This window comes from Gavialis gangeticus, unplaced genomic scaffold (assembly GCF_001723915.1).
Source record: "Gavialis gangeticus isolate Ggan-Ray unplaced genomic scaffold, GavGan_comp1, whole genome shotgun sequence".
Taxonomy (NCBI): domain Eukaryota; kingdom Metazoa; phylum Chordata; order Crocodylia; family Gavialidae; genus Gavialis; species Gavialis gangeticus.
This window is the reverse complement of record NW_017729034.1, coordinates 32,362,080-32,375,041: the sequence shown is the minus strand read 5'-3', so window position 1 is coordinate 32,375,041 and position 12,962 is coordinate 32,362,080. Positions and strand designations below refer to the sequence as shown.

The 12,962-nt window shown below is 43.4% G+C and overlaps 1 protein-coding gene across 1 annotated transcript in view; it reads left to right on the top strand.

The window, feature by feature from the left end:
* Positions 1 to 12,962, top strand: part of LTBP1 (latent transforming growth factor beta binding protein 1) — a 461,583-nt gene that overhangs the window by 247,635 nt on the left and 200,986 nt on the right. The gene's annotated exons all lie outside the window — the stretch shown is intronic.

The following is a 12,962-nucleotide window of genomic DNA, read 5'->3' as shown; positions in this document are numbered from 1 at the left end:
AAGGAACATGCTGGAGAGAACTGAGCAAGGAAGGCAGGCAAGAGGGAAGGGTAAACTGAAGTCTCTTAGTGGTGGTTTTGGCTTATGGATATAAGGGCCATTGGTTTCTTTGCAGGGACACAAGAAGCTGCCAAGATACACTTTGAGAGAGGAGAGAGTAAGTGGATAACTTGTGTCAAAACCCACGTAGCAACTTTGGATAATTTAGTTAATGTACTTAAAAAAAATCATCCAGTTATAAGACGATACACAGTAGCCAGCCAAGTGTACCAAAGGGGAAATAGTGCTGCTTTGAAGAACACAAGCAAAATTTTCAAAATCTGCCACTTCTATCACAGGGGAATACATGTGAACCATCATCAGAGCATTTCTCCATTAGACTTTGTGGCATACATGCTTCCTGACTTCTTAATAGCAACACTGTGCAAATCCCTCATTCAGGTTGTGGGTTTGAGGTACTGGAGGAAAATAATAGCAGAGAAGGTAGGGTTGGGTCAGATGACTGGGGAAAAAAAGAAATGGAAAAGGTGTAGAAGGGAATGATGTGTACCTGCAGTCAGACCTGTGAGGGCAAGTCATAGATACCCAGTAGAAGAAGGTGGAGCAGAGAAAAAAAGAAAGGAGCAGAGCAAGACAGCAGAATTAGAAGCCAAATCTTGAGGACTTCTTCTTGATAGAGACATATGAGGATGAGACGTATAGAGGCGAAGCGTTTTATTAGACACACATGTTGCACACTATTTATTAGATACACATTCTCCTTAACCATTTCTGGAGAAACTGCCTGAATGATATGTGCCACAATAGGCATCCTGGCTATTAAGTGCAAAGTCTTTCAGCATCTGGAAAAAGTGACATGATCTGCAACTCAGCATTATGGCTGTCTAAAGGAGAGGATTCAGTATCATCCCCAACCCTCTGAGCTTGTTATGGTGGATAAAAAGGTAATAGTATTTGTTACCAGTGTGGAGTTAATATGTAATAAATTTGGGCATACTAAGATGTAATAGTTTTATGAGTACTGTACATAGGGGGGGTCACTGAAGAAAAGTTATTGTTGGTTTTTGATCTTGCTTCTTACTGCAGGTAGTAGACATCTACAATGATCAAATTCAATGGGAACTATATATAAAGATAATGCAATGGCTTCCTCAAGCCAAGGGAGTGTGAGGGGGTGAAGTTGTCAGGTTTGTCTAGAGAACTGTTCATGAGCTCTGGCAGGGGATCAAGTTTACACAGCAAGAGACCCTATGTGAGAGTCTCTAGGGAATTAGTATACTCATGTGGGATATGGTAAGCTAGGAATGCATATACTGTAGTCTGTTTTATTGTTTTTGTATTTGCCTCAAACTGCTTATATCTGCAGAAATAACATATCACTTTTAAGGAGGTTGCTTTGTTACTAATTGCCCCAGACAGCTTCGTTTACCCTCTTGGGAGCAGCTGTGAGGAGCAGATGTGCCTTTTTAGTAGAATGTGGTAGGGGGAAACAAGAATCTAGAGAGAGCTTGCTATCCACACGACATAAACCTTGAGGATGCCAACAGCAATGTTGAGATGGAAGACCTGTGGAGTTTTGCTTGTTGGGTGTGGGGAAAGGGGTCATGTGTTTGCTCAAAAAATGGGAATGAACTGCAGAATGGGGAATAGTCAAATAGACCTATGCATGCGCATATTTTCATGTTAAATTGCACCTTTCTGAAAATTATGCTGCCATATGCCATGGTGGTAGGGGCCAAAGCCTTGCCAGAGTAAGCAATACTGGAGATGTATTTTAAACTCCTTCCCACAGTCAAACAGCTTCCTAAAAACTGGTGTTATATTCAGGGCAGCCAAGAAAGATCACCCTTTTCTCCCAGACATCATCCAGCTCTCACCATTTTTGAAAATTCTGATCTAAGTGCCTAATCAGCCTTTTTTGTTCCAATTTGTTTTTGCAGTCAAAAACCTCCTCAGTTTATAAAGCCAATGTGGTATTACTGTGATTAATAACAAGATCCTGATTATTTCCTTTTAACTGAGTGAACTAATGTAATGAAACAACTCTCTTACTAAAGTGTGTTGGATAACAAAGAACCATCTGTGTGCACTTCCATTTGAATAGTTTAGTATAATTGCTATCAAGCTAGTTTTTTCCCCTCAGTAATGCAGTAATTATCTTTTCAATGGATGATTTATTACATATACACACATGAAGACCCCAAGGCTGCCTTTAAACTCAAAAGACTATTAGCATAGTTTTATATTATTTGTCATAACATACAAGACAACTCTAATTTCTGGTTCCTAATTTTTAAATAGGTTTAGGATTGTATTTATTGGTTTTTCATTAAGATAATGGTTTTCTTGAGAAAATAAGTGAGATAAAAGAGCTGTCAAAGAGGTCAGGAGGGCAGAAATTAAGTTTGAGGGGAGGGGCTTTTAAAAAAGAAGCTAACACATTGCTCTTTAAAATTTTTACTTTGAAGAATTATAAAAATACCTGGATATTTGTTGCTTCTCAGTTAGCTAGATAGCTGTTTATACTATGGTGCAGTCCTGTGAACATTTGCAAATGTACTTAACTTAAAGACAGTGAAATCTCACTGACTGTTGCTAATTCCCCACTGTCCTTGGGAATGTACTTAAAGTGAAGCACATGTGGAATGGTTTATAGAACCAGGGTGCTTATTTGCACATTAATGGTTCAGCCAAATTTCACCATCGTATACATGATTCTGGACTTCAGGATTTGTCTCACTGATTTCAGCAGCAGTTTCAGGCAGATTTTTGTGATCATATATACATTCCTGAAATACTGGATTTCCCAATAGGTTACTTAAACCTGTTGTGTTATATCCTGGTCATGCATACTATATATATCTCATGTATTTACCCCTTGATATTACAAACTTCTCTTACAAGCTCCTTTGATCATCATTGAAAGGTTAATACTAACCACCAATGGTATCTTCATTACCAGGGTATTTTCCAGTGTCTAAATAGGAAATTACTTCCATCAAAGGGTATTAAACATTATAGCTACAGGTGCAAGCTCCACAGAGGACTTCCTAGGCCTCTAAATGCTGGAACTGTAAGAGAAGAGGGAAAATGGCAGATCAGCCTGCATAGTCCCACACAAATACTCTTTCCCATAGCAGTCTGCTCTATGCTACTGTGGGGTATAGAATATTGGACTAGATGGACCTGTGGTCTGACCCAGTGTAGCATGTCTTATGTTCTTTATCTCCAGTACTGCTATATGTTAACTGCTGCCAACTATTATGCCTTTGTTAAATATTGCTATATTTTTTAAACCTAGTAAAAGTTCCCTAAATTATTGGGTGTCCCAGATAATATATTGTTCCAATGTTTTAATTGTAATCAAAGCAAATTGGAAGTAGGCCCGTGTGAATAGGGAAGTATTCAATTAAGATTCAGATTTGGCCGATTCGGAGGACAGTGATTCCGTTTGGAGATTTGAACACCATTCTGAAACGATTTAGCCAAATCAGCTTCGGAAGGTTCAGAGATATTCAGTGATTTGGATCAGCCAGGGAGAGGCAGGCACAGCTGGGTGGATGCAGGTTCTCCCACAGCTCCTCTCGCTATGCCTGTCTCTCCCTGGGCGGGGGGAGCTGTGGGAGAAGCCCCCATGGCTGCCTTGCCAGGCCCCATCCTCTGGCTGTGCCTGCCTCTGACTCAACGGGGGGAGCTGCAGGGGCTGTTCCCTGCTGCTGCTTGCCCAGTTAGGGTGCAGGGGGGTGTGATGCAGGCATAGCTCACTCCAGCAGGGGCAGGATGCAGGGCTATGCCCTGCTGCCACTTGCCCCTTTCTGCCTAGAGAAAGCTGTGCCCGCATCCCAACCCTCCCCCCTGCCCCAACTGGACAAGCAGCAGTAGAGCAGAGCCCCTGCTCCTAGTGCTGCCGCTCCCACATCCCCTGTCCCTGCCCCTCTCCCTGAGTAATGCCCCCCCTGCGCATTCCCCAACCCCAGCAGACTTACCAGCTGGAGGCAGCTGTCAGCTGCCTGTTTAGTCTATGGCGAAATCTCCTGATTGGCTTACGCTTTTCCCGAATCGATTCAGATGCTTTGAATCAACTTGGAGCTTTTACTTGGTCTCCCAATTCAGTTCAGATTTGGAGATTTGGTCACCGAATCAAGGCAAGTCTCCTCCAAATCAAATCAGCTACTGAAGCTTCGCACAGCCCTAACAGGAAGCTAGTGCACTATGGACCTTATGTTCAGAAATTGCCCAGAATCCACCTTCTAACCAGCAGGCTCTTTTAGGTTTCTCTACCTGGAAACGTGGCAATGGAGATATCCAGAATTACATGTCACTTCTTAAAATCTCAGTTCTTGAATTTTAACTGAATTAATCTAGGCCTGTATGTGGCAGCATGCTGTTTTTATTAGTTATGTTTTAGGAGATCTAAATTAATTTCTGGGTTTTGATCATGTGTTATATAATCATTGAACAGTAGGATTGGATAGGACCTCAGGAGGTCAACTAGTTCAACTTCCTGATCAAGGCAAGATTGTCCCTTACTAAGCCACCCCAATCACACTGTTTGTTCATGTTCATGTCCTCTCTGGTCCTTTTCTGCAGTACTGCAGTACAGCCAGTCATTTCCCAATCTCTATTTGTGCATGTGATTGTTCTGTCCGAAGTGTAGGACTTTGCATTTGTCTTCACTGAATTGTATCCACTTGATTTCAGTCCATTTCTCAAATTTTATCAGCGTTGTCTTGAATACTAGCCCTACCCTACCAAACGTCACCATCTCCACTGAACTTCTTGTTGTCTGCAAATTTGCTAAGCGTGCAATCAGTCCAATTCTTCAAATCATCAGTGAAGATAATATGGGACCCAGTTCAGACCTGAGGAACCCCACTTGATGCCTTCTCCTACCTAGACATAGAACCATTGATAACTACTCATTGAGCACAATGACCTAGTCAGTTATGTATCTACCCTGCAATTATTTCATATAGGCTGTTTCTTTACCTTATTAATGAGAATGTAGTGAGAGATAGTATCAGAAGTCTTGCTAAAGTCAAGATATATCACATCTATTGCTCTTCCCCTGTTCTCCACAGAGCCCACCTTCTTGTCATAGAAGGAAATCAAGTTGATCAGGCCTGATGATGAATCCATGTTGGCTGTTCCTAATCATCTTGTTCTCCTCCATGTCCTTAGAAGTAGCTAAACTTTTTGGGAAGTACGCTATAGGTCCAAAGTATGAGATAGTACCACTCTAACAATCAGCTACCCCCACTATTTGGTGCTTCTGAATCCCATTGCCACAAGGATATGGCAACACTGCAGCTCACCATCCCTGGAAATATTCAAGAGAAGGTTACACAGACAGTTGACTGGGATGGTTTAGTTTAGGGGTGATCCTGCCTTGAGCAGGGGGCTGAACTTGATGACCTCATGAGGTCCTTTCCAGCCCTACTTTCCCATGATCCTATATTTATTTTCATTTGCCAGTTAGGGGATTCTGTTTTAGTGTAGACTGTTCTTAGCTGTATCTGCTATTTGGGGCCCAGTCCTAGATTCAAACTGATATATATTTTAATCCATCCTTTCTGATTCAGATTTTTCTTGCATCTAATATCCACCCTTCATTGCTGATCATAAAAAAACCTAATTTTTATGAGGCCTCCTTTCTGTGTAGACATTTATATTAGTTTAGACATTTTAGAATGCCAGGTTCCCTATACAGTTTGGGGAAGGACATTTTTCAGAAATGTTTTATTTGTACTCATGTTCTCCTAGTGTGTGATACAAGAGATAAACTTACAGAGGAGGTACTGATAACATACTTCTCTGGACTTTCATTCTTTCTTGTTTAGATTGAAGGCTTTGGATTGGTAGTCAAAGCTTGTTTGTTCCAAACTTCTTGCATCTGAAAATCTCTCCTCTTTATAGCCAATCTAGAGACAGCAGGTGTTTTTTCAGCAGCCTGGAAAGGAAAGAAATAGAAGAGCATGAATTCAACAGATTTTCTGCCAGAGTGAAATTCTAAGTTAGACATAAATCATGTGATAGGTCCCAGAATCCATGAGGTGTGTTCAACAACACAAAACTACTTTAGTATTATTTTTTGGATTATTTTATTTGATTGCTGGTTTCTGCAGTCATTACATAATAGGATATCTTTAAGGTGCATTTGTTCCATGTTTTCAAGCTTTTCCTAGCATCCATAAAAGCTAAAAACTCAAAAAAAGGGGTGAGGGGTGAGAGGGTGGGAGTTTTCACATACACAGTCTCTTAATTCCAGCATCTAGGGCTTTTAGTAAAACATCAGGGGCCAGGTTCTCTGCCACCTATTAAGCATGCAGGTAAATTTAGTGTAATCCCTGTTCTACTCTGTTCACATCTCTGAAAAACTGTTAATACCAAAAGTATGCGGGTCCTCCCTTTCCTTGCTGGCTTTTGTGACTCATTCTTAAGGGTAAATAAAGAGTTTATTACAAAAGTAGAATCACTAATGGATTTTCAGGAACTTAAACAGGATAGACAGTGTGGGTTGTTGGATATACAATGGTCACAGCTAGGCTTTCTATTTCTGTGAGTTCCCTTTCTAGATCAAACATTTCTAAGAGCTTTCTTGGTACCTAGGCTGATACTGCATAAGGCTTTGCACATTTGCTTTTTATTCTCTATCATCCATTTGGCATCCTTAGTCCCAGGCTACAGAGAAAAATTTCAGAGAGAGCAATTGAAAAGGGTGGAATGGAATGTTCCACTTAGTTCCTAAAAGGTCTCTGTGGTCAACTGGTCAGCCTGGGTCTTTAATGCAGATTATTTCTGTGCCAGATATTTTTTACTAAATGACTTTCAGCACTTTCAGAAATTATGACCTAGAATGACACAGACTTTGGCTTTGAAGCATTTTCTGTCCAAGACAAAACTCATAGATTATTTGAATTTTTGGAGTCCCATCGCTAAAAGAAAAAAAAAGTTCACCTCCAATAAGTAAAGGCTTATTAGAATTTACTATCAATATATGGCCCATTTTACTTAGTCCTTAGTTAAATCTCTTTACTAAGCCTTCAGGCTGCCTGTGATACAACCACCACTCCACTCGTTGCTCTTGCAGCAGCTGGGGTCGCTGGACTCTGTCTCCCTCTGGCTTTTGATTCTTGCCCTGCTCCAGGGGCAGCATGGTGCAGACAGAGTGTGCTGGGGTGACCATGCTATTTATTTTGCAGAGGACAGTGCCAGGCTCTTTACTAAAGAGATTTAAATATATTTCCTTGCATCCATTCAGTGGTTTGTCGTCTCAGCTGCAACATGATAAAGATCAAAGGAGGGAGAACTTCCCGACAGCTACTTGGTGAGGAAAAAATGAAAAATCAGTAACTTGGGAAAGAGAACTTGTTCCCAGGCCAAGTTAACCTTAAGAATTGTGAGCTCATTAAATTTGGTAGTGAAATTCTAAACCAAGACCAATCACGTGATGAGCTTTGGCTACCATGAGAAACAAGAGGTCTTTTTTTGTATAGCTAGATATTTATGAGGGTATGTCTATTACACTGACCATCTTATCACAAGAAAAGTAGGCTCCATTTCAGCAAAGCATTTAAGCCTGTACCTAGATCTTACTGATGACAAAGAGACTTACTTCTACTTCAAATTCAGGGCTTGCTTACATGGTTGGCTTACTCAGGAACTACTTTGTTCCTAAACTCAGAAAAACTCCATTTTTAATTAAGGTAGAAAAATGTGCCCTTTGCAGGCAAGGTTCATCTTTGTAAAGATGACTGCCTGCTTTCCAAAAGAAATTTCAGGATTTGAGATTCTATTAACTTTCTTCTATGACAGCTTCAGAGACTGATTCAAATCGTCCTTCATCTATGAGTCCTGTTAACATGTCCCACCTTTATAACTAATCTAAAAATGAGACCTTTCTTCCATGGTGTCAGGTACTTAAACAGTCCTCCTAATTTCTAGAAATCTTTCCCAGTAGTATTATGAACTCATACGTTCCAGAATATGTATCAAAAGAAGCATAATACTTTAAGATTTACAGTTACTGTTACGAAACGCATGTGTACAGCATGAACTTGAAAATCTAAACTTTCCATTACCTTTTGTGGAGGAATTTCTTAACATTCTTATCATAAATCACTTACATAATACATAAAAAGGAATATGAAGCGTCTTATGAAACAGATAGAGAGCAATGTTGCAACACTGAGAATAATGTTAGATTAGGTCTGTCCAGCTAAAAGCCTTCAGGCTGCCTGTGATACAACCACCAATCCATTCATTGCTCTTGCAGCAGCTGGGGTCTCTGGACTCTGCCTCCCTCTGGCTTTTGATTCTTGCCCTGCTCCAGGGGCAGCATGGTGCAGACAGAGTGTGCTGGGGTGACCGTGCTATTTATTTTGCAAAGGACAGTGCCAGGCTCTGCAAAGCAGGGAGCCAGACTGCCCCTTCTGTTTGCTACAGGTGGGATGCCTTTGTGATGTGCATGGCTGGAATGGGGTGGGCAGGGGTCCCGCACATGTGGCCAGGAGGAAAGGAGCTGCCCACAATATGGGGCAGGCTGCCTCCATGGTGTTTGGGGCTGGGAGGGGAGGCTGTGTGTGCAGTGAGGGGCACCCTGTGCTGTGCATGTGGCAAGGAGAGAGCTAGGCTGCACATATGGTGAGGTGGGAGGAGCTGGGTTGTGCACATGGTTGGGGGGGAGCTAGCTTGGAGCATGGTGAGGGGAAGAGGCCTAAGGGGATGGTCCCCAGGGCACGCATCCCCCACAGTGTGTGGCTCTCAACAGTCTGGAAGATGGACAGCCATCTGTTAGATCATTTCACAGCGTTCATTGCTGAAGTATCTGCCAGATTTTTTTCCTACTAAAACTTAAGAAAATTCTGGGAAAATAGTTTTGATAACAATATAAATAAAGAAGTCTAATGACATTATTAATATTTCTGAAATGTATAGCTTTCAGTGTTGACATACTTGTATCAACAAATTTACAACTGCTACTTCCAGAAAGAAATTTACTTTTATTTTTAAATGGCTGGTACTAGTGGTGTCTTTCAGAAAAATAAAATCCCTTAACACTGTATTAAAGGATTAATTTTTGTTTGGAATTATTTTGTTAAAAATACCTTTAATGACCTCTGTCTGTTTCTGTTGAGCTCTTTTGATTCTTTGAGTTAAAATGTTTTCTTTAAAAATGAACACAGCAGATTTAAATTGCATACTGTCACAAGGTTGCAGCTTTGACCTGAGTACATTAACAAACATTTATTCACATTCAGCTCTACAATTTCTTTGTTTTGAGGACTAGTCAATGTGCCAAGCAGTGTTGATTTGGTAAGCATACATTACATTGTTAAGCATACGGATGAAGAGGCAGATTTAATTTTAAAGATGTTTCAAATTCCAACTTGTGTTTGTGACCAAATATGGACCTAAAGGCAGTGGTCTTGATGCATGTTTTAAAACAAGTTGCATTGTAGAGGGGAGAGAAGGTTCCCCAAACTTGGGCCTATATAGCTGATCCTTGCCCTTAAGGAAACATTGTGACAGCTGGGGTAGCAAAAACATGGATCTGCTTCACCAATGTTTCTCTCCCCTTATACTCCTGTTTCTTTGAGTCTACAGAGGAGATACGGTATGGAGTTGGTTATGACAGCTTTAGGTTGCTCAGGGATCAGATCCATAGCAGAGCAGTGCTTCATGGTCATTTGGGCTTGCTGGGGAGTTGTACAAAGAGGGTGTTGTGGGCACTAGGATCAGCCCAGATGTTAGTTTTCAGGTGCCTTTGATTTCTATATTGCAGTACATAGTTTTGATAACTGCTAGGTTGTGCTAGGTTTTCAAAGTTTTCTGCCTGAGCTATTAAGGTAAAAATGCTGCATTTTGTGGGTAAATTAGAAGCACGGTATCTTTATGACATGTAAGGTAAAACACTCAACCTGTTTTACAGTAACAAAGCAAAGCATATACTTTTAGGTGTACGCATATGCAGGTGCATATGTAATTATAATATGGACAGAAATTTTCCCTAGAACTGGCCATTACCAGGCATCCTGGTTTTCTCTGATTGAAATAAAATCCCCAATTTTTGGTTTAAAGAAAGTAACCCCAAATCCATATTTTTCCATGATTAAAATAAAACACCATCTATATATTAGTGGTGTTTCATTTAAATCACGGAAACATGTGGATTTGGGGTCACTTTTTTTTTAACTGAAAATTGGGGATTTTTTTAAATCAGAGAAAACCAGGATCCGTGGTCATTACTGTTTAGGATACTTTGCAATGCTGGGAGAAGGAAAAATAATAAGCTAAATTCTGATGTGTGTTACACTGTAATTAACCTAAAGCAATTCCATTGCAGTCAGTGGCTCTCATTCTGACCTGTGATGGAGCTGAAATTAGTATAGCCTAATGAAAGTGGCTAAGATTTGTGCTCTCTAGATTTTGGACACAGTAGGAAACTAGAACTGTATACAGCACTAGCTGGTATAACTCCAGTAGCTACTTTAACTTACGTAAAAGGCCCTTGCAGTAGTCCAAGGCAATTAGATTCCAGCAGATGCTGGCCAAACAACCTTCTTTCCAGAGCCAACCACTTTCTGATCTTGGTATGCCGTATGTAAATGCAGAAAATTTCCTGCTTCATAGTTTTATATACCCACAGAACAAATGTACAGTGGTGACAGGACAGTTTGAATTGGATTAACTGAAATCACTTTGAATTTAAACTTGAAATAACTAAGAGCAGAATTTGGCCAACAGCTCACATTTTTCTATATCTAAATTACGAAGTTTCTTATTTATTTTTAAAAACATTTTTTCTAATTATGTTTAACATTAGCCCCCAACATTCATACTGTAGAGTATGAATAAGTGAGCTGACCAAATAAATCATAACCAGGGATCAGAGTTTTCTGTTTGCTATGGAAAAACACGAATTTTCTCCTTGAAATGAGAAAAACACAGAAATCCACAGATTTCCCCTTGCAGGCTGGCAGAGTTTCAGCTAGCCAAGGGGCTGCTGGGGGCAGTGGGGAGGAGGGTGATCAAGCAGGGGGCACCATATGCATGTGCACACATGCACGTGGCAGCCAGGCAGTGTGGTAGTTAACGCAGCTTCCAACAGAGTAAGTGTATGGGGAGGGTGCATAGGCTATGCGTCAGGAGAGCAGAGGGTGCATAGGCAACATGTCCAGAGGGAATGGAGGGGGCACGTGCCCCACCAGATTTGTGTGCCCATGGTGGGCACAGGCCTGCAGCCTGGCTGGACTGGCACTGCACAGGAGCCTCCTCTGGAGCCCAGTCAGAGGGACCCAGCATGGGAGGGTGCAGCAGGGTGGTGAGACTGGTCGCTGCTGCCACTGGTACCCCAGTGCCAGCCATGCCGCCAGCACTGCAAGGAGTAACGGACCAAGTGGGGGCTGCACAGCCCTCACCTCCTCCTGCCTCCAGCTGCACCCGCACCAGACTGCAGCTCTGCCCTGCCACCATAGCCTGGTTACCACCTCTGCCACTCCACTCAAGCTGTGGCTTTACCCTAGAGGGGAGGTGGGTTGCAGGGGAGGGTGTCCTGAGGGGAGTGGCAGCAGCTGGGCCATGGTGGAGTAGAGCTGCAGCCCGGTGTGCGAGCGGCTGGTGACAGGAGGAGGTGCGAGCAGTGTGCCGCCCCCCCGCCCCCCCCAGTCCATTACTCCTTGGGCTACTGGTGGCACGGCTGGCATGGGAGTCCTGGCAGTCACAGCAATGAGTCTCACCACCCTGCTCCACCTTGTCACGCTGGGTCCTGCCCACTGGGCTGCATAAGTAGCTCCTGCCTGGTGCCAGTCCAGCCAAGTTGCAACACTATGTCTGCTGTGGGGGCAGAAATATGGGGGGCATGTGCCCCCCAGTTCACCCCGATGCATTGCCTATGTCAGGGGTTGTCAGCTGGGGGTATGTGTACCCCTAGAGGTATTTGGAAAAGTCACAGGGGGTACACACGGCTCTTACCCGGGGAAGGGGCACTGGCGCCGGTCCCATGTGGCACACCACACCACCTCCCACCCCCCAGCCCAGCTTGCTCTCCTGATTTGCTGCTGAGCTGCTGTCCTCGGCTAGTAGTCGAGGGTGAGGAGGTGCCCCTCTGCAGAAGGACATGGGGCAGTGGGACTAACATGTGGTGGCTGCCTCTGCTAGCCGCCACCCCATGCTGCCGCCTCCCAGGAGCAGGGCCTGCAGGGCCAGGTTGAGGGCAGTGGCACCCCTCTGCGGGCCACACAGGCGCTGCTGGCCGGATGCAGGGGGGGCCTCACACAAGGTAGCCTCAACCATGCCACGCACTGCTTTTCCTCAGCCGGTCACTATCGCGTGTGGCCCATCAACAGTCCATGGAGCCGCACATGCGACCAGCAATGGAAAAGCAGTGCGCGGTGATGCAGGGAGGTGGGTGGCGGTGGCCAGTGCCTGCAAGCACTACCCACCCTGCATCCAGCTACCAACACCAGAAGGGGTTCACTAGTTAAGAAAAGGTTGAAAACCCCTGGCCTATGGCATCACTTATGGTCAGGAACCCTCCTCTGCCCTACACACTCCTGCCTTGCCCCACACACACTCCCTGCTGCCCCACACACCCACCAAGGTCCCCACACACTGGGGAGACTGGGCTGGGGGGCTGGGGGTTGAGAGTGAGGGGCACTGGCAGGGCCAGGGGCCACCAGCATGGTGGAGGGAGATGTGGTTTGGGAGTGAGGGGAAACAGCATATCAGAGCTGTTCAGTGCCACAAAGCAGTTGGGGCAACAGCTGCAGCCAGACCTTTGTCCTTGTAAAGGAAGGGGACAGGGGGAGCTCTGATTTTCTATGATAAAAAAACCAAAATCAAACACTGAAATATATAGGTGTTTAGGATTTATTTTTATTATAATGATTGAGGCATTGGTAGGCTTCCAAATTGTAAAATATATCAATAAAACATGATGTTCAACTGGTACCTATATATAT